Consider the following 14,496-nt stretch of genomic DNA (forward strand, 5'->3'; position numbering starts at 1 on the left):
ATATTCGGTCTGGATGAAGAAATATTCATATGCTCTCTAGAACACCCAAATCATAATCGGCATATACGTTATAAAAACCGTAATGTTGATAATTAAATATATAATTGTTCAAAAAGATTGTTTACAGGGTGCCCAAACAAGGATAGGGTTAATATTGAACATTGTACAGGATGTTTACTCACTGTTTCTCACTTTCATTTCGTTAATTATAAATTACATTCTAATAATAATAATTATTTGTTATTTGTAATATGTAAAACTTGTTATTACACGTCCGTCCATATCATATTATATACAATTTATTGTAATGTTTAATTTGTTTGATTTTGTATTCATTTGCATTGTATAAAATTAAAAGTTTTGATTTGGCTTAGTTTGATCTTAATTAAACACATATCTTGTGTAAATGAATTTGATGAATTAATTATCTCCCTTACCAGTAAAGATAGATAGCGAAAGAATCGAAAAGTTTGCTTACACCCATCTTACTTCTTTTCTTTTTATGTAGAAATTGACGGGAAAACCTAAAAGAACGCAAAGCTCTAAAGGTATTGAAGAGGAAAGGGTATTCACGAATAATAATTAGTAATGAATAACTGTTCTAGAGTATATTGTCAGGAACAGTTTGTTAGGCACATAACAATCAACCACCATCTGATTCTTTAACAAAATAGACATAGTGACAATATAGCTGTTTGCGGAAAATGCTCTTCAGGACATAAGAGAGGTCATTTGTACATATCGACAAAGTTAACAGCGGAGCTCATATTAGATAATAAAGAACCGATGGCCAATAATTCATTTTTCGGAGAAATCATTTCCTCCCATCCTGTTTCCCGTTATAAATTGTAAGCTTCTTTTATCCGGCAGTGTAGACAACAGGCAGACTGAGTGCATCCCATTTAGTTTTTACCCATTTTTTGATTCAATGGTATACTGCTGGGATAGCAAAATGATTTGCACAACATGTTTCGTGGGTAAATGTACGGCATAACAATTATTCACTCATCCGGATTTTTAACCACAGAACCCACGTACGACTTTGCTATTTGATTGTAGGGAATATCCTCATCAATGTTTAAGTCAGTCTGGCATAACCTTGGTTCATTTAAAAATTCTGATACAAACCTCACGCTTCCTTCAATATGCAAAAAACAACATTAAAATTATCAAGCGTTTTATCAAAAACGAATACAATTTTAATGATTTGAACATTTTTGACATTGATGTTCTCATTTCTCTAGATACAATAGTAAGTAATATGTTTGATTAGTGCGATGGTAAGTCAATGAATGGCTTTATATTAAGGAGAAACAATTGTCACTATTTGATATTGAACTCATCAGAAAGATAAAACTGAGCAACTCTTTATAAAACACACAACTATCCGATCCATTTTTTCAAGATATTTCAATAAATGATTCAGGGATAAAAGAGGGTATTATTGTCGCAAATACATATAAAGTATATTTTTCTTGTTAACAGTATTACGCAGAGACCACATATAATTCCGGAATTAATTCCGGAGTGTCACAATAGATAAATGTTCAATAGTTCAACATTGAAACGGTTTCATAGACGTCTGCAGTGAAACTATTTTTCAAAAACAATAATAACGAACATACAACACGTAAATGCCCACTTACCTAAATTAGAGATCAGGCACGTGCTTAGATATAGAACTGAAGCTATGTGCGAGTAAATCTGCAGAATATTATCCAACCTTAAGGATAGCATTGTAAATTACAGTTAAATATAAAGTATTATTTCCTGCATGTCTTAACTACATAGCAAGCAAACATTGTTCCCGATATATAATTATCTGCTATAAATTTATATCATTACTACAATGCAATCGATCCTATTTCTTCAGAATATTGACACCACTAACTATATCATATTCCAAATCTTTCTCATTTAAGAACTTATGCTCAGATGCATAAATGTTTTATACTTTGCAATTTGACGACATTGTTCCAAATATTTTAGACACTCTACCGGTTTAAACGTGTCTATTATATGCTGTGTAACCGACTCTTGAAGCATGAGTGTTACATACAACTCGATGATTTATCAGTTCTTACTTTCGCAATCAAGAAGAATCATGATATAAGCAATATAGACGGGACTGATCACCGTGATTGTCATACGGAATTATTGTTGTGATGGATTTCCAAGACAGATTGCTGGAGCTTCTCCGATGTCTTTGTTGATCTTACATTGACCTTTTCCTACAACATGTCACTTTCGATTAAATGATGTGTGATCGATAACTCTGGATATATTTGTTATCCATAAGTGTTTAATTTGCCGGAATATTGTAACCAAAGACCGAATAGGACTGACGAATACCTATATATTTCTCTTTTCGGACGAGTACATTGTACAATTTGTATTGACTTCTAAATTAATATGTATTGACAATTATTTATTATACATCTATTAACCATCATTTTAAAGGACACAATATTTTTCCATGTTTACCGTAATCCAGACTTTTCGTCATATAGTTGATAACAAATACACATTGAATTAAGATATGTTCTGTTTCAATATATCCATTAGGTAAAACGAGATAAACACCTTTTAAATTGTTTAAGTTTTAAGATACTCTTTTACAGCGTCCCTTGGTACACGATTTAGACGAATTGTCAGTTTTTTTTAACTCCAATAGACTCTTAATAAAATGGAGCACTTCTAATGATCAGAAGTGTTATCCCCTATAAAGACACAACTTATCTCAAGTATATTCCAGATTATACAAGTTATTCACGGAATGTCCGTTTATTTTCCAATGCAGTAGCAGGAAGATACAGTATTGAGGAGTTATGTACTTCCATTCTCTATATTCCTGATTGTGCTACGACTTACGTAGAGACTACAGCTCCATTGATATGGTATTATCTTTTTACGATATTTCGTTCTAAAACAGTATTGTTCATGTTTAAGCCATCCAATAGCGTTTACATATTGTGACTGAAATTGGTGAATTTTGAATTCGGCATGCCCCACTTCTCCAAATATAAATAAGAAAAGATATGTAATTGAAAGTAAGATGTTCAGAAGACACTTCCAAGCGTTTTGGTCTATTATTTTTCCTTGTCTTATACAGTAACTGCTATTTACCCGTCCGTCATCTTGGATGTGTTTATCATTATATCGTGTTGTTAACATTCAGTTAACGATGTATAAATGTAAAAAAACAACATCTGTTACCGTTAACAAGTCGATCAGTGCCATTTGTTAATTCCAGTAATGGAGATATTTACATCAAATATGCATGCGACCGATACTCTACTACGTGGTGCATTTCAGGTTAAACACTATATACTCATAAAAGTGCATGCATGCAAACAATACACGAAATGTAAGAAAAAATACACATGGATGTTAGTTAATGTTATCGTTAGTATGTAGTCAGATTTATCCAATTCCAAAATAAAATGTATAACTTAAAATGTGTTCAATATAGCTTTCTCTCTTCAAAAGCGATGGTAAGTCTACGTCTGGCTTCATTTTAAAAACAAAAAGATTGCCACTATTTGATATTTAACTCCTCTGAAAGATAGGACTGAGAAACTTTTTATAAAAACAACAACATTCGATCCATTTTTTAATATTTTTTCAATAAATGCTTAAGGGATATAAGATGATTTTTATTATTGCCAATACAAACTAAGTACGAGTACATGTTTTCTTATTGACAGTATTACGCAGAAACCACATAACTTAGGTAAAAGCATTTAATTCTGGAATTAACTAAGTTACCTTCGATATTCCATGAAAGGAAATAACCAAATCACTGACGTCAACTATAAGCTATAAAGTGGATAACCATTTTAACAACGAACATGTGAAAAACAAATATATTGATATGGAAAAAAAATATTTAAAAGTTTCACATTTTTAACATTTAAGAGGTTTCCATGACATAATCAATACATTTAATTTTCAAACGAAAACTAAATTACGAATATACAACACATAAATGACCACTCACCACAGTCAGGAGCGTACTTAGAAATAAAACTGCTACTGTGCAAGAGTAAATCCGCAGAATATGATCCGATCTTACGGAATAACAGTTAAATATTAAGTCTTATTTCCTGCATGTCTAAATTACATAGTAAGCTAATATGGTCCCGAACTACATGCATAGTCTGTATTTCCTCATCTATAGGACAAGGCTATAAATCCTATTTTTTCAGAATATTTAGATCACTAAATATATCATATTTCAGAAACCTCCCTCAATTATGAATTTATGCTTAGCTTCGTGAATGTTGCGGAACTAGACTTTGACGACCTTGTTCCAAATATGTTAGACGCACTACCGTTTGAATGTGTCATTATAAGTTGTGTCCACGACAAAAGAAGCGTGAGTGTTGCATATTACTCGATGATTGATTAGTTCTAACTTTCTCAGGAGGTATGCTAATATAAGCAATATAGACGGGACTGATCACCGTGATTGTCATACGGAATTATTGTTGTGATAGCTTTCCATGACAGATTGCTGGAGCTTTTCTGATTTCTTTGTTGATTTTATACTGAACTTTTCCTGCAAGCTGTCCCTTTCCTTTAAATCATATGTGATCGATAACTCTGGAATTTATTTTTATTTATAAGTGCTTACTTTGCCGGAATATTGTGACCAAAGACAAACTGTCGAATAGGTATATATTTCACTTTTCGTACGAGTATATTGTACAGTTCGTAATGTCTTCTAAGTCAAAACGTTTTGACAATACATCTGTTAAGTATCATTCAAAGGGACACAATATTATTCCATTTTTACCGTGTTCTAATAATTTCGTCATATTGTTGAAAATTCTACACTTTCTCCACAGATATCATGATTTCTGTTTCATAAATACAATGATGTCAAACGAGATAAACATTTTTCTAGTTGATTTACTTTTGTGATACTCGTTTACAGCGTCACTTGTACCACGATTTAGATAAAAAGTCGGAATATGTACCTCCAAAAAAACTCTTAACACAATTGAACACTTCTTCTGATCACAAAGTATTATCCCCTATCGAGGCGGAACAGATCGCAGGTATATCCTAGGTTATACAAGTAATTGTCCATTTATCTTCCAAAATTAGTAGCAGGAAGATAAAGTATAGTAGCAGGAAGATACAGTATAGAAGAGTTGTGTACTTCCATTCTTATATTCCCGATTATTAATTACGTAGCGGCTAGAGCTCCATTGCTATGCTATTTGGCTTCATATTATTTCGTTTGAAGACGGAACTGCTTATGTCTAAGATATCCAATAGCGTGTAAATTTTGTGACTAAAACTGTTGCATATTGAATTCAACATGCCCTTCGTATCCACCATTTTTAAGGAAACATATGCAATTGTAAGAAAAATATTCAGATGACACTTTCAAGGGTTATGGTCATTCATTGGTCTTTGTCTTATTTACCAGTTCATTACTATGGAAATGTAAAACCACTTACATCATTTGCATGTTGAGTCTACTAAGGATTGTTTATTATAAATTAAGATAATGTTCACACAAGCAAAACTGTAGCCCCTTTAAATGTGTACACAGAAATCTTAGAATTCTTTCAAAACATGAATTTCTCTCTCAGAAAAAACAACTAACAGTCAGTTACTGTGTACTAGTAAACTTTGTGTATATCTATGGAAACATGAAAATAGTTTACTTGTTAAAATTGTGTGACTGCAACAAATGTTGAGTATGATATGGCCTGCAGGGTTATTGTTAAGACAGAAACTTCTGCAATGTCCCTCTTATAAAACTTCAATTTTGTTATATATGTGTTCCTTCTGTTTACCAATCTTACATCTTTGTACTTTGCATTTTAACTTTGCTTGTGAAATTAATTGTGATATTTTATGGCTAATGCATATAGCTCATGTTAATTAATCGTTTTTAGAATTTTTGTTCACTATTCAAACGTGTTAATAGCATTAAGGTAACGATGTATAAATGTAAAAACAACAACATATTTTACGGTTCGCAAGTCGATCAGTTCCTCTCGTTAATTGCAGTAATGGAGAAATTTACATCAAATATGCATGAGGCCGATAGTATACGACGTGCTGAATGTCAGGTTAAATACAATTATATACTAATAAAAGTGCATGCTTGATACAACACATGAAATGTGGAACAAATATACCTGGGGGTAAGTTGGTATTATCGTTATTATTTAGTCAGTTGTATCCAATACCAAAATAAAATATGTTAGTTAAAATGTGTTTATTATAGCTTAATCTCTTCAAAACCACCCTCAACGATGTTAAAGTTGTGTTTTCCAATCTAAATGTACCAATAAACTACTTCAGTGCTCAGATGCCAAAACATTGTTTGAGAAATTATTAGCAATTCTTTTTCCTTGAACATGCTTTTATATATCTAATTAAGCAAAGCCTGTCTCCCCATCTCAGTACGTCGAATTCCCCCGGAGAGTGAATGTAGCGAAAATGAGATTTTGCATATTTCATCTAAAATACCATTCATTATACTGTACATATCGTCGAAGCATTTAAACATATTACTTAAAATAAATCAGCCCTATTTCTAGACAATCAGCCTTGGATGATGATAAGCGAATCTTGAAAAGTTTCTTTGCGACTATCCAAGATATATGCTCTAGAATGTCTTGTACAAACCGGATATTTCCACATAATTAAAACCAGCAATCCATACTAGAGGAAATAAAACGGCCCCCTTTGCTACGTTTAGTTCTAACTTGTTATTCTGCCTACAATAACCAGGAAGGAGTGTTTGGTTCAAAAAGCTATGATTTGAACTAGATATTGTGCAAAACGATACGATTTATTCAACATATTTATTAGGGGAAATGTTTAGTTTGTTGAAGAATTTTCATTTCTTAAAAGATCAATTTTGTTCTAGGCACCAATGTTTAAGACATATTCCATAACCAGTAATACGGTATGGTGAATAATGTATACTTGCTGGCCGTACGCAGCCTATGAAACAGAAAGACATGTGGATATATAAATTATTTACATGGTGATAATGTTTGGAATAGTTGCTATTAAATTAAAGTGCTGGTTGTGCATCTAGTCCAAAATATCTGTCATAAAACTGTAACTTGATCAAAACATTGTCAATCAACTATTGATGTAAATGCAACATTCTAATGACATTTTAAGTACCTTTAATCTTCGGGATAAATTTGTTAATCTGTTAATCAAATTATGCACCGAACACACATGCCTTCTTCTGTATCCGTTGAACATACACATAATTATGCTTCATTATACTATACACTTCTGTTTTTTTTTCAGACATTCCTTTGGAAAACCATGTACATGCACACAAGAAATATATTAATAGGTATACTTGTCTAGCAAAACTATGCATATCCACGTACATTTAATGAAGACGTTTAATTACTGTCGAACAAATAGTTAGTAAACACACATTAATCAAATCCTGTTATTCCAGTAAAAAGAAATCAATAAGAACATAACGTATTGGTAATGTATGCTGACCGATGGTAGTTCGATGTTAGTGTCTACAATGCTTAATTTAAGTCTCATCAATCAAATTCAATGATGTATTGTGTAACGGAACTAATACAGACACTACGATTTGTAGATGAGGCTGGTGATATATTTTCCTTCTTTTTAAGTACGTACCAATTTTTTCGGCCCTCTTTGTCAGATGAAATCATCATGATGACAGCTAGGGCAACCGTTAACAGGAGAACATTTCGCCGAGCCTGTCAGAAATTCTCTGAGAACTAAGTGAACTTATTATATTCTCCAACTTTCCATTGTAAGCTAACAACTGATAGCTGCAAAAGAGTTATACAATTTATACATAATTAAAACTAGTATTATAAAATTAATTGCAAGATCGAGTAGTGTATAGTATAAGTTTGGTTTGTATATGTATATTACTTTTTGCAAAAAATGTAATTATTGAATATCACAGTATTCTATTGAACATTGTTAGACATTATATTGATTTTGTACAAATCAGTAAAAGTGTTCACTTTATTACTTTGATCAGAAAAAAAGAACATTTAAAATACAACCGTCTCAGTGCCCTGTTGATCTCATACACTCAGACACATTTAGTCTGCTAGAATATGGTAATCATCGTGTCTCACGTAGTGGGAAATAACGATCAAATGTAATCGGAAATGTCAATGTGCTCCAAACGTTCCAATATTATATTTGTTCGGTTCGTTGCAAATAATAGACAAACGAATAAATTTGAAACAGAGTGGCCGTTTTTCCTCTCCAACAGCGTCAAAAGCAAACACATATACCACTCATGTATAGTTGTGTGTCTACTCCGATCTGAAACTGATAAAGACGGACTCGACATCTGATTAAAAAGCCATTTGAAAAACGAGAAACGTCACACATTAAATATAATAATTGGTTTAAAATGTCCGTCGATATTGTTAAACATTGTTCTCCGAGTTATTGAAAGTCAAATTTTGTCATTTTGTTCGTTCGTTTGCACATGCAGAGGACTGTTATATTATTTTGTTGGTTGAATTGTTTAAGGTATAGCTAAAGTGATACCTAGTTATTAACCTTCTTGGACCTACGCTTTTAATTGTTAAATTTAAAACGTCATGCACCAATATGCTCCATACTTGTTAGATCACATCAAGAAGTGAAACAAGAAAATAAATAGGAAGCCTGATGCTAGCGTCTTCCTGATTTACATATAATTATAGCCATTGTCTAAGCCACCAGTATCATACTGCTTGATTAATAGTGAGAACTGCACTTCATAACTTACGTTTTTGTACGATTGATGGCGCAGCCCTCAACAGCTTTATTTATTTGAAACTCAGTTTTAATTAAAACTTATTAAGAGGAAGTAAACAGTTGTTTGGCATATTAAAATATCTGATTTAAAAGTTGCAAAAAAAATCAAGCTTAGGGCACATAGAGCAAAGGTAACGTTTGACTGAAAATGTATACGGAATAGTATTTTTTAATTAGTCTTCACTATAAAAAAGTCCTAATATCTCTAAACCTCAGTTTGTCAAACTTTACAACAAAAAAAATCCTTGAAAATTTTTGTTGACTCTTAAAGCAGGTAGTAGGTAGATAAGCTAGATTTACGGTGACAGTACGCCGACAATATAGCATTTATTTTATTTGCCGTTCAGGACACGAGAGAGATCATTGCTTACATATGTACAAAGTTTGCTGGAGAGCCAAAATTTGAAAATAATGAACCGGCAAATGATTAATTTCTTTGAGAAATAACTTTCTCCCATCCTGTTCCCTTTTACAAATTGTTCGCTTAACTTATCCAGCCGTGTAGACAACAGGCAGTCTGTTTTGTGTGCATCCCAGATTGACATTTATTTGTAGCCCTTGTCTGGTTCACATGTATTCTGCTGGTATAGCGAAACTATTTGCCCAACATGTTTCGTATTTAAATATACCAACATATCAATCATTTAATTATTTGATAAATCCGGGTTTTTAACCACAATACCCACGTACGACCTTTCTATTTGATTGTAAGTAATATCTGCATCATTCTTTAAGACAATCTGGCACTAGCTCGGTTCATTTAAAAAGGAAGTTCAGTCTTCCTTTTATATGCAACAGTTGCATTTAAATGTCCAAGTCTTGTATCTTATGTTAAATGCATGGACTATTCTTTAACATTTTTATTTCTATAAATACGTAAGTAGGTAATCTATTTGATTAGTGCGATGGTAAGTCTACTCTACGTCTGGCTTTATTTTGAAAAGAAAAGATTGCTTTCATTTGATATTGAACCCCTCTAAAAGATAACGCTGAGAAAATACTCATAAAACACAAAAAAAAAATCCGATCCATTTTTACAAAATATTTCAATAATTGCATAAGGAATATAAGGGTATGTATTTGTTGCAAATACAAACTAAATTTATGTTTTCTTCCAAACATTTCGTAGAAACAACCTAACTTTAGTAAAAGCATACATTTCTACAATTCTGGAATTAAATTAGTTACGTTCCATATTCCAAGAAAAAAACCCACACCACTGACGTCAAATATCTTCTTTAAAATTGTCAAACATTTTTTAACGATAAATATGTAAATATTATAGGTATACCAAACCATTTTTTTCAATTGTTTAACATTTTAATTTCATTCCATCTCCATTAAATTTAATTTTCAAAGAAAGGAAATAACGAACATACAACAAATAAAAGCCCACTTACCTAAATTATAAATCAGGCACGTGCTAAGAAATAAAACTGCAACTTTACACGAGTAAATCTGCAGAATACGATCAAATCTTAAATATATCATTGTCAATTACATTTGAATATAAAGTCCTATTTTCTGCATTTCTTATTTACGTCGTAAGCAAATATGGTTCCAGAACTACAATTATCTTCTGTATTTTCTCATCTATAGGACAATGATATCAATCCTATTTTATTCAGATTATAAAGATCACTAAATATATCATTTCCCACAAATCTCCCTCAATTATAAATTCATGATCAGATGCATGAATGTTGCGCACACTATACTTTGACGACATTGTTCCAAAGATTTTAGACTCTTTTCCGTATGACCGTGTCATTATATGATGTGTACTTGACATTTGAAGCGTGGGTGTAGCTTATTATTTTCTAACTTTCTCATGGAGTATGATAATATAAGCAATATAGACGGGACTGATCACCGTGATTGTCATACGGAATTATTGTTGTGATAGATTTCTAAGACAGATTGCTGGAGCTTCTCCTATGTTTCTGTTGATTCTATATTGACCTTTTCCTACAAGCTGTCACTTTCCATTAAATGATGTGTGATCGATACCTCTGGATTTCATAGTTATGCATAAGTGGTTACTTTGCCGGAATATTGTAACTAACGACCGAATAGGACTGACGAATACATATGTATTTCTCTATTCGTACTCGTATACTGTACAGTTCGCATTTACTTCTTAATTAATACATTTTGACAAAATCATTGACGGGGACACAATATTATTCCATTTTTACCGTGCTCTAATTATTTCGTCATGTTATTTATAACAACTACTCTTTGCACAACAGTCATATCTGTTTCATTTATTCCATTACGTCAAACACATTTTAAGTTCATTAACTTTTCGGTTATACTTGTACAGTGTCCCTTATTTCACAATTTGGATGAATTGTCAGAATATTTACCTCCAATAGAACTCTTAATAAAATTAAACACTTCTGCTGATCAAAACGTGTTATCCGCTATAGAAGCGGAACAGATCTCAAGTATATCCAAGGTAATACAAGTAATTGTCCATTTACCCTCTAATTCAATAGCAGGAAGATATATTATAGAGGAGATGTGTACTTCCATTGTCTATATTCCAGATTGTGATATATGTTGGTTCTCCTTTCTTTTATTGATAAATGATGAGGCCAGAGCTCCGTTGCAATGCTATTGGCTTTATTGTACTTCGTTCGAAGACGGTACTGTTTACGTTTTAGCCATCCAATAACATGTACATGTTACTAAAATAAGTCTTGAAACCCGCATGCCCAATTTATAATAAAGAATCGTATGCAATTAACTTAAGATGTTCAATTGAGACTTTCAAGCGTTTCGTCATTTATCTAGACTTGGCCTTAACTGTTTTTTACCCGTCAATCATTTTGGAAATGGAACATAACAAATGTCATTTGCATGTTAAGTCTGATAAAAGAAAATGATTATTATGAATCGAGATTACGTTCACGACAAGAACTGTTCTACGGCCAATGTATATAGTTCATGTCAATTACTCGTTTTTCTGTGTTTACTATTCAAGCGTGTTGATAAAATTAAAATAACGATGTAAACTTAAAGAAAAAATATCTGTTACGGTTCGCAAGTCGACCAGTGCTTACAATTCGTTAATTCCAGTAATGGAGACTTTTACATCAAATATGCATGAGGCCGATAGAATACGACGTGATACATCCCAGGTAAAACACAATAATGTAATTAAAGTGCATGCATGCAAGCTATGCACAAAATATAGGAAAACATACCGCTTGTAAGTTGTTGTTATTCAATACCAAAATTCAAAAAGTTAGTTAAAATTTGTTTGTTAGTTCCAACTTAAACACGTTAACACCATCCTTGCAGACATTAAAGTAAAACGTTAAGGTTAAAGTATTGTTCTTTGAACAGGCTTATTCATATCTAATTAAACAAAGTCTGTCTCCTCATCTCAGAACGCCAAATTTCCAGAGAAGTGAAGGTAGTGAAAATGCAATTTTGCATATTACATTTAAAATAACATTCATTATACTGTATATATCGTGGAAGCAATTAAACATGTTACTATAATTAAATCTGCCCTATTTGAGAATGATTGTTTTGGATCATAAAAAGCGATTCATTGCGATCTCAGATATATGCTTCTTTTTCCTTGTACAAACTTGATATTGCCACATATTTCCAACCAGCAATCCTTACAATAGTAAATAAAACGGTCCTCTTTGCTATAGTTAGTTCTAGAATGTTATTCTTCCAACATGATACAGCAGTTCGTATGGTTCTAATAGATATAACTTGAACTACATATTGTGCAAAACGCTATGCTTTATTCGAACATATTTATTAAGGAAAGATTTTATTGGTAGGGTGAAAAATAGAATATTTTTACAAGATCAATTGTGTCTCTCTGCAACTATGTTTAAGATATATTTCATAACAAGTAAAACCATATGCTGAATGATTTATAGCTGTAGGTAGTACGCAGCCAAACAAAAAAACAGAAAGACATGCGGATTTATAAATTATTCACATGATGCTTATATTTTGAATAATTGAAATTAATATATCGCACAATAATATGAATTGGAAACTCTCACGTTTACAAAGTACATAACTTCCTCTTTACAAAAAGGAGAAGTGTTCGATGCCGAGCAATTCCGTCGAAATTATAAGTCGTAGTTGTATAGTTGAAAAGTGCGAAGTAAAATATAAAAAATCAGTTTCAACCTTACAATGGAAAGTAGGGAATAACATTATTTCAGATAGTTCTCAAAGAAATTCTCACTAGCTTGGCAAAGGGTTCTCCTGTTAACGGTTGCCGGAGCTGTCATCATGATTATTCCATCTGACAAAGTTGAGGAAAAAATTGGTACACACTCAAACAGAAAGACAATATATGACCAGCCTCATCCACTAATCTCGGTATCTTTTCTTTTTCTTTTTTGCGCGTCAGATCTGATGTTTATGCATTGTGCTCATCTAAAACTACAGGGAATAGTATGAAAACATCTTCAAACGAGGCCTACCGTATTTAATGTTAAATATTAAGGTTGGAAATACTTTAATTCATGTATGCTTTATCTGAACGAAGAAAGTTCATTTTCATTTTAGAGAACCCAATTTTTATCCGAATTGTTGTATGATAATATATAATACAAATGCATGTTGACAATCAAAAAGGATAAATTCCAGTACTAGAACATACAAAGAAATAACAGTCCACAGCCGTCGCATTGTTATGTGGATGACAGTAGTCACGCGATACACTGGCATATATATTTTGGGACTTTCTCTGAGACACATAAGTAAAACGAATAGAGCATCAAAAGAACACAAATGAACCGCATGCCAATAATTTGTTTCATGGAAAGATATATCCTTCAACTACGTTTACTGGTATGGCATATTGGATCGTACATAGCGGGGTTTAATACATTTGTTGACGTGTTCCCATAACTATGCATCATTACAATTATTATCCAGGTCATTAATTTAATACTGAGGTTGGTTGTGAGAGAAGCGCTATGCAATACCTGTTCATGCAAACCTATCATTAACTTTAATAAGTTAAATCTCATTAAAAAGCAACTTCTGTCGTAGATTCAGTACTTTCATTTAAAACCAAAGACGATCTAGCTGGTAAAGCAGAACTCATGTTGGCGACAAAAACAATAATTCCAGAAAACAGGATTAAATCTGAATAAAAAGCAACCATTGTATAAGTAAATGTAAAAAGTCCTTTCACGTTCCGTTCCAGTTCGAACAGACCATTTTATTAAGATGCAAACATTTTCTAGAACAAATCAAACAACACCAAGCTGTAAACGTTTAAGACTGGAAATGATCTTTTGAAATAACACTTAAGTATACATAGAAAGATGTTCTAGAACAGTGTGTCTTTCGCATAACATGTTGCATAAAATCGGTATAAAAGTAAACAAAAATATAAACAATATATGAAAAATAATAGCGACCAGATATGGCCATTTGGGTGCTCTGTAGGACATTGAGAGGCTATGCTAACATTTATACCAGGAAAAACACAGATCTCATATTGGAATATGAAAAATCACGGTCATTTTTTTCATTTCTTAACGCTTTCTTTGCCATTATTAATTGTTAGCTGCTCTGACCCAACAATGACACTCTAGTTAACTGTAAATGGTAAAATGAATGGCGTAGACATAATTAAATGTATTTGATGAAATAATATAAATTCTATCATTTTCAGCCTTCTGTAAAGCATTCTGG

At 32.2% G+C, this 14,496-nt stretch overlaps 1 protein-coding gene across 4 annotated transcripts in view; it reads right to left on the reverse strand.

Moving 5' to 3' along the window:
• The window catches only part of LOC128229208 (zwei Ig domain protein zig-8-like), a 177,156-nt gene that overhangs the window by 18,036 nt on the left and 144,624 nt on the right, over positions 1-14,496 (reverse strand). The window lies entirely within an intron of this gene.

The sequence above is a fragment of the Mya arenaria genome, chromosome 3 (assembly GCF_026914265.1).
Source record: "Mya arenaria isolate MELC-2E11 chromosome 3, ASM2691426v1".
Lineage (NCBI taxonomy): Eukaryota > Metazoa > Mollusca > Bivalvia > Myida > Myidae > Mya > Mya arenaria.